The sequence below is a fragment of the Girardinichthys multiradiatus genome, chromosome X (assembly GCF_021462225.1).
Source record: "Girardinichthys multiradiatus isolate DD_20200921_A chromosome X, DD_fGirMul_XY1, whole genome shotgun sequence".
Lineage (NCBI taxonomy): Eukaryota > Metazoa > Chordata > Actinopteri > Cyprinodontiformes > Goodeidae > Girardinichthys > Girardinichthys multiradiatus.
Genome location: NC_061817.1, coordinates 27736106 through 27750720, shown reverse-complemented (window position 1 = coordinate 27750720; position 14615 = coordinate 27736106).

Here is a 14615-nt window from a genome sequence, read left to right as displayed (position 1 = left end):
AGAGAAAAAACACATAGTTGTAGTTGTGCCCTGCATTTAATCTGAGAGAACAATGTTGCTCTGCAGCACCAGTAACACACCCTGTTGCTCCATTTGATAAAACGCCCATTAGAGTGCATTCCAGCAGTGAAAGCTCAGATTCACCTGGGAATTTTCTCTAGGAGTGAGGTGGTGGCTATGACGCAGAGAGGTTTGAGGTGTTGACAAAGGCTCTAAATGTGAAACTTTACATGACATTAGGTTATATTATTATATATATATATATTATTAAGGCGGATTTAGGATAAAGGGACATGGATTTCAAGCCCTTAAAAATCACTCTCATAAATGTAAATATATCTCGGGTTTAACATAACATTTACCACTGTAATTTCTAATCTGAAGGTTTCCAATATATTATATACAGTAATATACTCATATTATATATGAGTATTATTGTAAATTATCATTAATCTGCATAAAAAGAGTGAAGATACAATATGTCTTAATTTAAAATATTTTGCCATCACATCAAGCATATAATATGTAGTTTGATGCATATTTTAGTATTTTGTTTTACTGGCAATTTCTTTTTATTATTTTGTCACAAGCAGAAAAACAAAACAAAAAAACACTAATGTTTACTTTGCTGTATTTTGATGGACTACCCTGGAGAACAAATACATGTAGTAAATATATAACCATATTGACATTTGTGAAGTCAGAGTAAACATCATTAGTATATTTGGAGATTATTATACTAAAAGTCTGCAATGTTTATACCACAGACTATATTCATTGTTAGTATTTTGGCACTACATTTTTAAAAATCTTAATACATTTGAAATACATTAGACGTAAATTTTCTTATTACAATGGTACATTTGGGATTTTATTTTGTTCATTTTAATGATAATAAAACTTAATGTTTGCTGCCGGCGTCTGCTGCAGGATTGTTACCTGTTCATGCAAAACATGCAAGCATCATATGTGTTTACATCGTAGCGTTCAGATGAACTGAATATGTGTTAGATTCTTCAATGAGAGTCGAGTTTTTATGTGTGATATTTTAACCACCTAAATTAAGTACCAAGGGAAAGGGGGATGGTGGTAGGGGTGAGGGGTCACCCAAGGTGATGAGATTCAACATTACCTTTTCCATCTCAGCAGCTCAATCGCAGATAGTTGGTTATAATCCATATTTTTGTACAGTTTCATTGCAAGTCATGTAGGTAATAGGCTTATTTTATTATTTTCTTTTTTGTCAGCTTCTGCCAAGTTTTTATGCCATTTAATATAAAAAACAAGAGCTGAAAATTATGTGAAAGTGAAAGAAGTGTTATTATAGAGTTAGAAGAGTTAGAAGAAGCAGGCTGGATTTCCTTCACCCTGCACTGGAACACTTTTCAATTCAGTTCCGTTTATTTATATAGCGCCAATTCACAACACATGTCGTCTCAAGGCACATCACAAAAGTCAAATGTTGTCACTAATAGACAACATTTATTTACTAAATACAATTCTGTTAAATCAGCAATGTAAATCAACATTATTTCTGGTAGAGCACATTCCTTTTACTGGAATTAACAGTGTGGTTGAGATTTTGTAACTTTTCCTTCACAGCTCTTTTCCCAGAGGAAGAATCTGGTGCAGGAAGCGTTTCTACTGCTAACTGCATCAAGGCTGAGTTACTCTGGTTAGGTCTGATATTACATAATTACTTAAAAACACAATAGCAGTTTCAAACAGCCATTCAGATCAAGCTAATTCAGACATGTACTAAATGAATAAAAATAAAATATCCTAACAACTGAAATGAACGTATCATTTTTTAAACTGAGTTACATATATGCATCTGTGTAAGGAACATTTAGTGGCCAACAGGGAATCCCTGAGTGACAAACCATGATGTGAGTAATTAATGGTGAAGATTCCCATGAGACTGCAGCGGGTTAAACCTGGGTCAAAAGCAGCATTACGGAAGCTGTGAAGGACCTGTCAGAGCTCCCAAGTGCCCCTGAAGGCCCATCAGTCAGACACAGATAAAAGGGTTGAGTGCAAGGATAATGTTTAACCAGAAGTACCATGTCAGACGGTCCATAAACTGCTTCCTTTTGGTTTGGAGTGACAGAAGAAAGGCAAGCCTTTCTGGATTAAGAACAGAAGGTTGATTTCTGCTCATACAAGTGTGACATGGTATAGGCCAAACTATGTTAACAACATGAATTTATGAGCCTTTTGATTTGGATGCAACACCAAGAAGAGACACAACTTTAAGTCGTCAGCACAGATCAAACATCCAGTAGTCAAGGTATGCAAAGATTAATGGATTTATCATTTGGAAAATTAATAGCAATTATGCTGACAGCAGAAGAAGAAGGTTGTCAAAGAAATCAAAAATGGCAAAAACTTCTTGTTGATGTTAGTAGACTTGAGCAGGGTGAGTCAATAAAACAGACTACTAAAAGTTATTGTCTTTAATGATCTACTGAAGCAGCCTTTATATGTCTGTCACGCGTAAAATGTGCTGTATAAAATCTATTTAATGTACTGCGCAAGCTTAAAATAAACATGATATTGCAAAAATGTTTGTCTAACTGAAAAACCCAACTTTTATGACTCTCAAGCTAAATAAATACATCTATAATTATATGTTACTTATGTATGCACTCAAGATTAATGGTCCCCATATGCTCCTAATTATGTGGTAGATTTAAAAGTCGTGGGAACAACACTCCAGATGTGGACAAAGACTAGTCTGTTTCCTTATAGGCATGTCTTTGTTGAGTAGGTGTGTGAAGTGGATCACAAATTAAGTCATATTTCCATCTCCCAGCGAGACTTCAACCAGTTGTACAGCACACACCAACTGCCTGCAGTAAACAGGGAAAGGGGTTCTTGAATCATTAATTATCATCAATTATTAATCCCATTGCATATGCTGTAATTAGCTCCTGGACTCTAACATGCTCTCACAAAGAATCCACCACAGTTAGGCTCTTTGTTTGTGTAAATGCAACGTATCCAGGCATCCAATATATAACAGTTGTATAGACAGTGACTATTTTTCTTTTGTTACACTCCTGCTTTATTTTTTCTTTATTTAAGAGAATAATGCAGTAAATGGTAGACAAATAACTGTTCATTTTGTGTATAAACTGTTCTTATTATCTGGAGGAAAAATTAACCTGTATAACAATGAAACCTAATCAGTTTACGAAACATAAAATTAATTACCGGTATAGCTTTTTTGCTCTGAGATTAGATGCAGAAATTGTTGATCTGAACTTGATTATACAGTTTGTGTAGCAGTGTATGTGTTTACTTTTGCACAACAATAACATTAAATTAAAAATAAAATAAACATTTAACTATATCAAAAGGTTTAATATTAAAAGTGACACATTGATATCACAATTTCAGTTAATTGCATGCAGGACAAGCATATTAATAATTTTACAAAATGTAACTGACTTTTACAGAAATATAGATCGACAGACAGATTGATCCATAATATTAGTTGCAGCTAATCAAATGCTATACATTTTTAAACTTAATATTGCAGAATAAAATAAACCTCTTTAGATACGGCCATTTTTGTGATTCTTATTGTCTCTGACTCATATTTTAGTAAGATATTTTTAGTTGGGCTGCATTCTTCTTGTCCATCTGCACAAGCAGATGACTTTCTGTAGCTTCTGCTCAACGTCCCAGCCAATGAGGGGCTCGCAGAAGATAAAAGCAAACCAGAATGCCTAAAGGATTGCCAAAATGCTTCTGCTAAGATAATCAGTGGCATCAACAATGAGTTGCTGACAGGCGATAGAGACTGTCTTCACAGACAATGGCCTTCTCTGGTCTACCAGCCTGAACAAAGTCAACAATCCGTATGAAAAGATTTGTACACGACATGCTCAGCATTTTTCTTTCTGGAGCTTATCCTTGAAAACCAAAATGAAAATGTGATACTGAGAAGGGCTAAACCCAATGATGTACCATAATAAACATGCGGCAATATGTTTACAATGCCATTCACATAACACATGCAAAATAAAATGGTAGTATGAATTTATGAAAGTAATGCACCATTAAATCTTTTGAGCTTTTCCGACATAAGAAAAAAGATGAAAGCTGAATGAGATACTTTTGAGTGCAAATATTCTTAATACAAGGCTTCTTCTGTCTGATAACTGAGCTCCAGACATCATAAAAGACTGAGCAAAATGAGCTAATTCTGTGTGGAAGGATCTGCAGCAGAGCGCTCTCAACATTTAGCACAGCAGGGGAACATCAGAGCCACAGGGAGCCTGGAAGAATGTCTCTGTGTTGTACAGCTTCTGTGGAAGAGTCCAAAATAAAAAAGTTAATATAAATAAAAACAAATTCTGAAATTTAAACTGGCAGTCTAGACAGGTAGTAGAGGTTGGTGTTGGTGGTTCTGCTAGATATATATATATATATATATATATATGTATATGTATATAGATATATATGTAGATATACAGTACAGACCAAACGTTTGGACACACCTGCTCATTCAAAGAGTTTTCTTTATTTTCATGACTATGAATATTGTAGCTTCACATTGAAGGCATCAAAACTATGAATTAACACATGTGGAATTACAGGTCCTTCTCAAAATATTAGCATATTGTGATAAAGTTCATTATTTTCCATAATGTCATGATGAAAATTTAACATTCATATATTTTAGATTCATTGCACACTAACTGAAATATTTCAGGTCTTTTATTGTCTTAATATGGATGATTTTGGCATACAGCTCATGAAAACCCAAAATTCCTATCTCACAAAATTAGCATATTTCATCCGACCAATAAAAGAAAAGTGTTTTTAATACAAAAAACGTCAACCTTCAAATAATCATGTACAGTTATGCACTCAATACTTGGTCGGGAATCCTTTTGCAGAAATGACTGCTTCAATGCGGCGTGGCATGGAGGCAATCAGCCTGTGGCACTGCTGAGGTCTTATGGAGGCCCAGGATGTTTCGATAGCGGCCTTTAGCTCATCCAGAGTGTTGGGTCTTGAGTCTCTCAACGTTCTCTTCACAATATCCCACAGATTCTCTATGGGGTTCAGGTCAGGAGAGTTGGCAGGCCAATTGAGCACAGTGATACCATGGTCAGTAAACCATTTACCAGAGGTTTTGGCACTGTGAGCAGGTGCCAGGTCATGCTGAAAAATGAAATCTTCATCTCCATAAAGCTTTTCAGCAGATGGAAGCATGAAGTGCTCCAAAATCTCCTGATAGCTAGCTGCATTGACCCTGCCCTTGATAAAACACAGTGGACCAACACCAGCAGCTGACACGGCACCCCAGACCATCACTGACTGTGGGTACTTGACACTGGACTTCTGGCATTTTGGCATTTCCTTCTCCCCAGTCTTCCTCCAGACTCTGGCACCTTGATTTCTGAATGACATGCAGAATTTGCTTTCATCTGAAAAAAGTACTTTGGACCACTGAGCAACAGTCCAGTGCTGCTTCTCTGTAGCCCAGGTCAGGCGCTTCTGCCGCTGTTTCTGGTTGAAAAGTGGCTTGACCTGGGGAATGCGGCACCTGTAGCCCATTTCCTGCACACGCCTGTGCACGGTGGCTCTGGATGTTTCTACTCCAGACTCAGTCCACTGCTTCCGCAGGTCCCCCAAGGTCTGGAATCGGCCCTTCTCCACAATCTTCCTCAGGGTCCGGTCACCTCTTCTCGTTGTGCAGCGTTTTCTGCCACACTTTTTCCTTCCCACAGACTTCCCACTGAGGTGCCTTGATACAGCACTCTGGGAACAGCCTATTCGTTCAGAAATTTCTTTCTGTGTCTTACCCTCTTGCTTGAGGGTGTCAATAGTGGCCTTCTGGACAGCAGTCAGGTCGGCAGTCTTACCCATGATTGGGGTTTTGAGTGATGAACCAGGCTGGGAGTTTTAAAGGCCTCAGGAATCTTTTGCAGGTGGTTAGAGTTAACTCGTTGATTCAGATGATTAGGTTCATAGCTCGTTTAGAGACCCTTTTAATGATATGCTAATTTTGTGAGATAGGAATTTTGGGTTTTCATGAGCTGTATGTCAAAATCATCCGTATTAAGACAATAAAAGACCTGAAATATTTCAGTTAGTGTGCAATGAATCTAAAATATATGAATGTTAAATTTTCATCATTACATTATGGAAAATAATGAACTTTATCACAATATGCTAATATTTTGAGAAGGACCTGTATATACTGAACAAAAAAGTGTGAAACAACTGAAAATATGTCTTATATTCTAGGTTCTTCAAAGTAGCCACCTTTTGCTTTGATTACAGCTCCGCACATTCTTGGCATTCTGTTGATGAGCTTCAAGAGGTAGTCACCTGAAATAGTTTTCACTTCACAGATGTGCCCTGTTAGGTTTAATAAGTGGGATTTCAAGCCTTATAAATGGGGTTGGGACCATCAGTTGTGTTGTGCAGGAGGTGGATACAGAACACAGCTGATAGTCCTACTGAATAGACTGTTAGAATTTGTATTATGGCAAGAAAAAAGCAGCTAAGTAAAGAAAAATGAGTGGCCATCATTACTTTAAGAAATGAAGGTCAGTCAGTCCGAACAATTGGGAAAACTTTTAAAGTGTCCCCAAGTGCAGTCGCAAAAACCATCAAGCGCTACAAAGAAACTGGCTCACATGAGGACCGCCCCAGGAAAGGAAGACCAAGAGTCACCTCTGCTGCGGACGATAAGTTCATCCGAGTCACCAGCCTCAGAAATCGCAGGTTAACAGCAGCTCAGATTAGAGAACAGGTCAATGCCACACAGAGTTCTAGCAGCAGACACATCTCTAGAACAACTGTTAAGAGGAGACTGTGTGAATCAGGCCTTCATGGTAAAATAGCTGCTAGGAAACCACTGCTGAGGACAGGCAACAAGCAGAAGAGACTTGTTTGGGCTAAAGAACACAAGGAATGGACATTAGACCAGTGGAAATCTGTGCTTTGGTCTGATGAGTCCAAGTTTGAGATCTTTGGTTCCAACCACCGTGTCTTTGTGCGGTGCAGAAGAGGTGAACGGATGGACTACATGCCTGGTTCCCACCGTGAAGCATGGAGGCGGAGGTGTGATGGTGTGGGGTGCTTTGCTGGTGACACTGTTGGGGATTTATTCAAAATTGAAGGCATACTGAACCAGCATGGCTAGTACAGCATCTTGCAGCGGCATGCTATTCCATCCGGTTTGCGTTTAGTTGGACCATCATTTATTTTTCAACAGGACAATGACCCCAAACACACCTCCAGGCTGTGTAAGGGCTATTTGACCAAGAAGGAGAGTGATGGGGTGCTGCGCCAGATGACCTGGCCTCCACAGTCACCGGACCTGAACCCAATCGAGATGGTTTTGGGTGAGCTGGACCGCAGAGTGAAGGCAAAAAGGCCAACAAGTGCTAAGCATCTCTAGGAACTCCTTCAAGACTGTTGGAAAACCATTTCAGGTGACTACCTCTTGAAGCTCATCAACAGAATGCCAAGAGTGTGTGGAGCAGTAATCAAAGCAAAAGGTGGCTACTTTGAAGAACCTAGAATATAAGACATATTTTCAGTTGTTTCACACTTTTTTGTTCAGTATATAATTCCTCATGTGTTAATTCATAGTTTTGATGCCTTCAATGTGAAGCTACAATATTCATAGTCATGAAAATAAAGAAAACTCTTTGAATGAGAAGGTGTGTCCAAACGTTTGGTCTGTACTGTATATCTACATACAGGGGTTGGACAATGAAACTGAAACACCTGGTTTTAGACCACAATAATTTATTAGTGGGGCTGCACGGTGGCGCAGTTGGTAGCACTGTTGCCTTGCAGCAAGAAGGTCCTGGGTTCGGTTCCTGGCCTGGGGTCTTTCTGCATGGAGTTTGCATGTTATCCCCGTGCATGCGTGGGTTCTCACCAGGTACTCTGGCTTCCTCCCACAGTCCAAAGACATGCCTGTTAGGTTAATTGGTTACTCTAAATTGACCTTAGGTGTATGAATGAGTGTGTGCATGGTTGTTTGTGTGTTTCCCTGCGATGGACTGGCGAACTGTCCAGGGTGTACTCCGCCTCTCGCCCATAGACTGCTGGAGATAGGCACCAGCTCCCCCGCAACCCACTATGGAATAAGCGGTAGAAAATGACTGACTGACTGACTAATTTATTAGTATGGTGTTGGGCCTCCTTTTGCGACCAATACAGCATCAATTCGTCTTGGGAATGACATATACATGTCCTGCACAGTGGTCAGAGGGATTTTAAGCCATTCTTCTTGCAGGATAGTGGCCAGGTCACTACGTGATACTGGTGGAGGAAAATGTTTCCTGACTCGCTCCTCCAAAACACCCCAAAGTGGCTCAATAATATTTAGATCTGGGGACTGTGCAGGCCATGGGAGATGTTCAACTTCATTTTCATGTTCATCAAACCAATCTTTCACCAGTCTTGCTGTGTGTATTGGTGCATTGTCATCCTGATACACGGCACCGCCTTCAGGATACAATGTTTGAACCATTGGATGCACATGGTCCTCAAGAATGGTCCGGTAGTCCTTGGCAGTGACGCACCCATCTAGCACAAGTATTGGGCCAAGGGAATGCCATGATATGGCAGCCCAAAGCATCACTGATCCACCCCCATGCTTCACTCTGGGCATGCAACAGTCTGGGTGGTACGCTTCTTTGGGGCTTCTCCACACCGTAACTCTCCTGGATGTGGGGAAAACAGTAAAGGTGGACTCATCAGAGAACAATACATGTTTCATATTGTCCACAGCCCAAGATTTGTGCTCCTTGCACCATTGAAACTGACGTTTGGCATTGGCATGAGTGACCAAAGGTTTGGCTCTAGCAGCCTGGCTGTGTATATTGACCCTGTGGAGCTCCCGACGGACAGTTCTGGTGGAAACAGGAGAGTTGAGGTGCACATTTAATTCTGCCGTGATTTGGTCAGCCGTGGTTTTATGTTTTTTGGATACAATCCGGGTTAGGACCCGAACATCCCTTTCAGGCAGCTTCCTCTTGCGTCCACAGTTAATCCTGTTGGATGTGGTTCGTCCTTCATGGTGGTATGCTGACATTACCCTGGATACCGTGGCTCTTGATACATCACAAAGACTTGCTGTCTTGGTCACTGATGCGCCAGCAAGACGTGCACCAACAATTTGTCCTCTTTTGAACTCTGGTATGACCCATAATGTTGTGTGCATTTCAATATTTTGAGCAAAACTGTGCTCTTAGCCTGCTAATTGAACCTTCACACTCTGCTCTTACTGGTGCAATGTGCAATCAATGAAAACTGGTTACCAGGCTGGTCCAATTTAGCCATGAAACCTCCCACACTAAAATGACAGGTGTTTCAGTTTCATTGTCCATATGTCCATATGTCCATATGTATATACAGGTCCTTCTCAAAATATTAGCATATTGTGATAAAGTTCATTATTTTCCATAATGTAATGATGAAAATTTAACATTCATATATTTTAGATTCATTGCACACTAACTGAAATATTTCAGGTCTTTTATTGTCTTAATACGGATGATTTTGGCATACAGCTCATGAAAACCCAAAATTCCTATCTCACAAAATTAGCATATCATTAAAAGGGTCTCTAAACGAGCTATGAACCTAATCATCTGAATCAACGAGTTAACTCTAAACACCTGCAAAAGATTCCTGAGGCCTTTAAAACTCCCAGCCTGGTTCATCACTCAAAACCCCAATCATGGGTAAGACTGCCGACCTGACTGCTGTCCAGAAGGCCACTATTGACACCCTCAAGCAACAGGGTAAGACACAGAAAGACATTTCTGAACGAATAGGCTGTTCCCAGAGTGCTGTATCAAGGCACCTCAGTGGGAAGTCTGTGGGAAGGAAAAAGTGTGGCAGAAAACGCTGCACAACGAGAAGAGGTGACCGGACCCTGAGGAAGATTGTGGAGAAGGGCCGATTCCAGACCTTGGGGGACCTGCGGAAGCAGTGGACTGAGTCTGGAGTAGAAACATCCAGAGCCACCGTGCACAGGCCTGTGCAGGAAATGGGCTACAGGTGCCGCATTCCCCAGGTCAAGCCACTTTTCAACCAGAAACAGCGGCAGAAGCGCCTGACCTGGGCTACAGAGAAGCAGCACTGGACTGTTGCTCAGTGGTCCAAAGTACTTTTGCCGTGCCGTGTCAGCTGCTGGTGTTGGTCCACTGTGTTTTATCAAGGGCAGGGTCAATGCAGCTAGCTATCAGGAGATTTTGGAGCACTTCATGCTTCCATCTGCTGAAAAGCTTTATGGAGATGAAGATTTCATTTTTCAGCACGACCTGGCACCTGCTCACAGTGCCAAAACCACTGGTAAATGGTTTACTGACCATGGTATCACTGTGCTCAATTGGCCTGCCGACTCTCCTGACCTGAACCCCATAGAGAATCTGTGGGATATTGTGAAGAGAACGTTGAGAGACTCAAGACCCAACACTCTGGATGAGCTAAAGGCCGCTATTGAAGCATCCTGGGCCTCCATAAGACCTCAGTGCCACAGGCTGATTGCCTCCATGCCACGCCGCATTGAAGCAGTCATTTCTGCAAAAGGATTCCCGACCAAGTATTGAGTGCATAACTGTACATGATTATTTGAAGGTTGACGTTTTTTGTATTAAAAACACTTTTCTTTTATTGGTCGGATGAAATATGCTAATTTTGTGAGATAGGAATTTTGGGTTTTCATGAGCTGTATGCCACAATCATCCGTATTAAGACAATAAAAGACCTGAAATATTTCAGTTAGTGTGCAATGAATCTAAAATATATGAATGTTAAATTTTCATCATTACATTATGGAAAATAATGAACTTTATCACAATATGCTAATATTTTGAGAAGGACCTGTGTATATATATAAATAAAACCCCAATTACATTTCAATATCTAAAAGAAGCTATTTAAAATATTTTTCTATTTCTGGCTGGTTTAAATACACACTGTCCTGAGCTCTGTGCTGCCACCATTTTGCAAGTTGTACTTTCCTCATGAAAGCGTACCCTGTTCCTGTTACAGAGCCATGTCACACACAATTAGTGTTCCTGAGAGCCACATGGGCAAACGCTGCTTGGGGCCAAACAGGCGCCGTCCACTTCCAGGACGCTGGCAGCAGAGGACACGCTCTCTCTATTTTTATCCTGTCATTAGTCAAATGACGCAAAAAAAAAACCAAACAAAAGCAAAACCAAGACATTCTGCAGCAGGAAGCTTCTTCTTTTTCTTTCTCTTTACATGTCTGAAACATCTCAGTCTGATCTCTCTGGTTTTATCACCAACACATCTAACAAGTAGGAAGAAATTCCAGAAAATGTCTAAATTAGGCACTAGATTGGACCATACGTGACCCAAATGAACCGACTTGATGTGCTGGAGTTATCACATGAATAATAAGAGTCAGTTCCTCTGGTGGGTGTTTCCAACAATAGAACAAACTAGGTTCATGCCATCAGAAATTTGACTGCAACCAACACAGTGTTTTATAAGCAGAAAGGAGAACAGAAATTGAATAAGTATGCAGATACTTATTTATAGCCTAACTGTGTTTTATACTTTGCCTTTTTGTATTTATATGTGTCAAGTGTTGTGGTAAATTCACTGAAGACTAATAAGACATTTATTCTCTTAAAACTGTACCTGAATAATTTATACCGTACTACAACCCAGTTGTCAAATCTTTCTTTTTTTATCAAAATGAAAACAATTATTGGTAAAATGATTTAAATAGTACTTTATACAGCACTGTGCAATATCAACTCAGGGATTAAAACTGAACTGGTTCATGCTCAAATTCTGAGCTATACAGGTCCTTCTCAAAATATTAGCATATTGTGATAAAGTTCATTATTTTCCATAATGTCATGATGAAAATTTAACATTCATATATTTTAGATTCATTGCACACTAACTGAAATATTTCAGGTCTTTTATTGTCTTAATACGGAGGATTTTGGCATACAGCTCATGAAAACCCAACATTCCTATCTCACAAAATTAGCATATTTCATCCGACCAATAAAAGAAAAGTGTTTTTAATACAAAAAACGTCAACCTTCAAATAATCATGTACAGTTATGCACTCAATACTTGGTCGGGAATCCTTTTGCAGAAATGACTGCTTCAATGCGGCGTGGCATGGAGGCAATCAGCCTGTGGTACTGCTGAGGTCTTATGGAGGCCCAGGATGCTTCGATAGCAGCCTTTAGTTCATCCAGAGTGTTGGGTCTTGAGTCTCTCAACGTTCTCTTCACAATATCCCACAGATTCTCTATGGGGTTCAGGTCAGGAGAGTTGGCAGGCCAATTGAGCACAGTGATACCATGGTCAGTAAACCATTTACTAGTGGTTTTGGCACTGTGAGCAGGTGCCAGGTCGTGCTGAAAAATGAAATCTTTATCTCCATAAAGCTTTTCAGCAGATGGAAGCATGATGTGCTCCAAAATCTCCTGATAGCTAGCTGCATTGACCCTGCTCTTGATAAAACACAGTGGACCAACACCAGCAGCTGACACGGCACCCCAGACCATCACTGACTGTGGGTACTTGACACTGGACTTCTGGCATTTTGGCATTTCCTTCTCCCCAGTCTTCCTCCAGACTCTGGCACCTTGATTTCCGAATGACATGCAGAATATGCTTTCATCCGAAAAAAGTACTTTGGACCACTGAGCAACAGTCCAGTGCTGCTTCTCTGTAGCCCAGGTCAGACGCTTCTGCCGCTGTTTCTGGTTCAAAAGTGGCTTGACCTGGAGAATGCGGCACCTGTAGCCCATTTCCTGCACACGCCTGTGCACGGTGGCTCTGGATGTTTCTACTCCAGACTCAGTCCACTGCTTCCGCAGGTCCCCCAAGGTCTGGAATCGGCCCTTCTCCACAATCTTCCTCAGGGTCCGGTCACCTCTTCTTGTTGTGCAGCGTTTTCTGCCACACTTTTTCCTTCCCACAGACTTCCCACTGAGGTGCCTTGATACAGCACTCTGGGAACAGCCTATTCGTTCAGAAATTTCTTTCTGTGTCTTATCCTCTTGCTTGAGGGTGTCAATAGTGGCCTTCTGGACAGCAGTCAGGTCGGCAGTCTTACCCATGATTGGGGTTTTGAGTGATGAACCAGGCTGGGAGTTTTAAAGGCCTCAGGAATCTTTTGCAGGTGTTTAGAGTTAACTCGTTGATTCAGATGATTAGGTTCATAGCTCGTTTAGAGACCCTTTTAATGATATGCTAATTTTGTGAGATAGGAATTTTGGGTTTTCATGAGCTGTATGCCAAAATCATCCGTATTAAGACAATAAAAGACCTGAAATTTTTCAGTTAGTGTGCAAAGAATCTAAAATATATGAATGTTAAATTTTCATCATTACATTATGGAAAATAATGAACTTTATCACAATATGCTAATATTTTGAGAAGGACCTATATTTAACTATTCCAACACGAACAACATCATAACATTCTTTAAGAGATAGAGCTACATTCACCCAGTCGTACACACATTCATACACAGTAACTAGAGTTAAATGCCTTGCACAGGGACATATCAACATATGGCAGGAGGAAGCAGGAATCAAACCCACAACTTTCATAGTTCAAGACGATTGCTCGTTCCACTGAGCCACAGTTACCTCCATAGGTTTTAAATGGGTTAGTTTCTCTTATTTTCTGTGTATACTCAATGGTGTATTTTAATATGGTCAAATCTACACTAAAACTGCACTCATTCGCACATATTCCTGCTATAAAAACAGCAACAAACAAACCAAGAGGAGCAAAAAGAAAAAAAAAGTTGTGACTGACCCATGACCCATTAAGAAGACAATTTTAATTGCAGTGACTTTGAAAACATCATGAGGTCGATGTTGTGTTTTTAGCATAGGAACTTCTTGTGTAACCTAAAGGCAATAGCTTCAATGCTATTGAAGCTGGTCAGAGAGACTAGTCAGAAATGAATATGAGTGTCTACAGAACCATGTGCCAGAATGTGAGACTGCACAGCAAAAACCAGATTTTGTTCTCCAGGGGAAATATTGGTGACTATTTGTATGACATAGCTAAAGTTTTCTGTTAAAAGTTTTTTGTTAGAAGAAAATTTTCATTATTAGAATTATTTTCACTTTATCACCGTGAACTGTGCTAAGTTACAATTAAAAAGACAAAAAATAGCCTTGTTGAGGCGAGGCAAGTTTATCTGTATAGCACATTTCAGCAACAAGACAAGTCAGTGCTTTACATGATGACAAAAAATCAGCAGGGCCGAGCTCAATTTGTGCTTGCTGTCTCTCCAAAAAATACTACATTGCAGTGGTATGATAAAGGAAAGTAAAGTAAAGAAGATCAAGGTATTTGGGGTCTCATTCTCCACATGCATACCTGGCCACAAATTAGATACTAGAATCATGGCTTAAATTAGTGATCTCACCCCTAACACCGAGGCTTCAAAGCACGCTTCAAACTCGACAGGGTAGTTATTTGGTGAAGCAGTGGGCCAGAGCTTGATTCATGTGACGTCCCCTATGTCGTGTGAACCACTTCACTGCTTCATTCAGACCGAGTCAGCTGACTGCTTTGAGTTGACTAGCGGAGTTTCAAACATC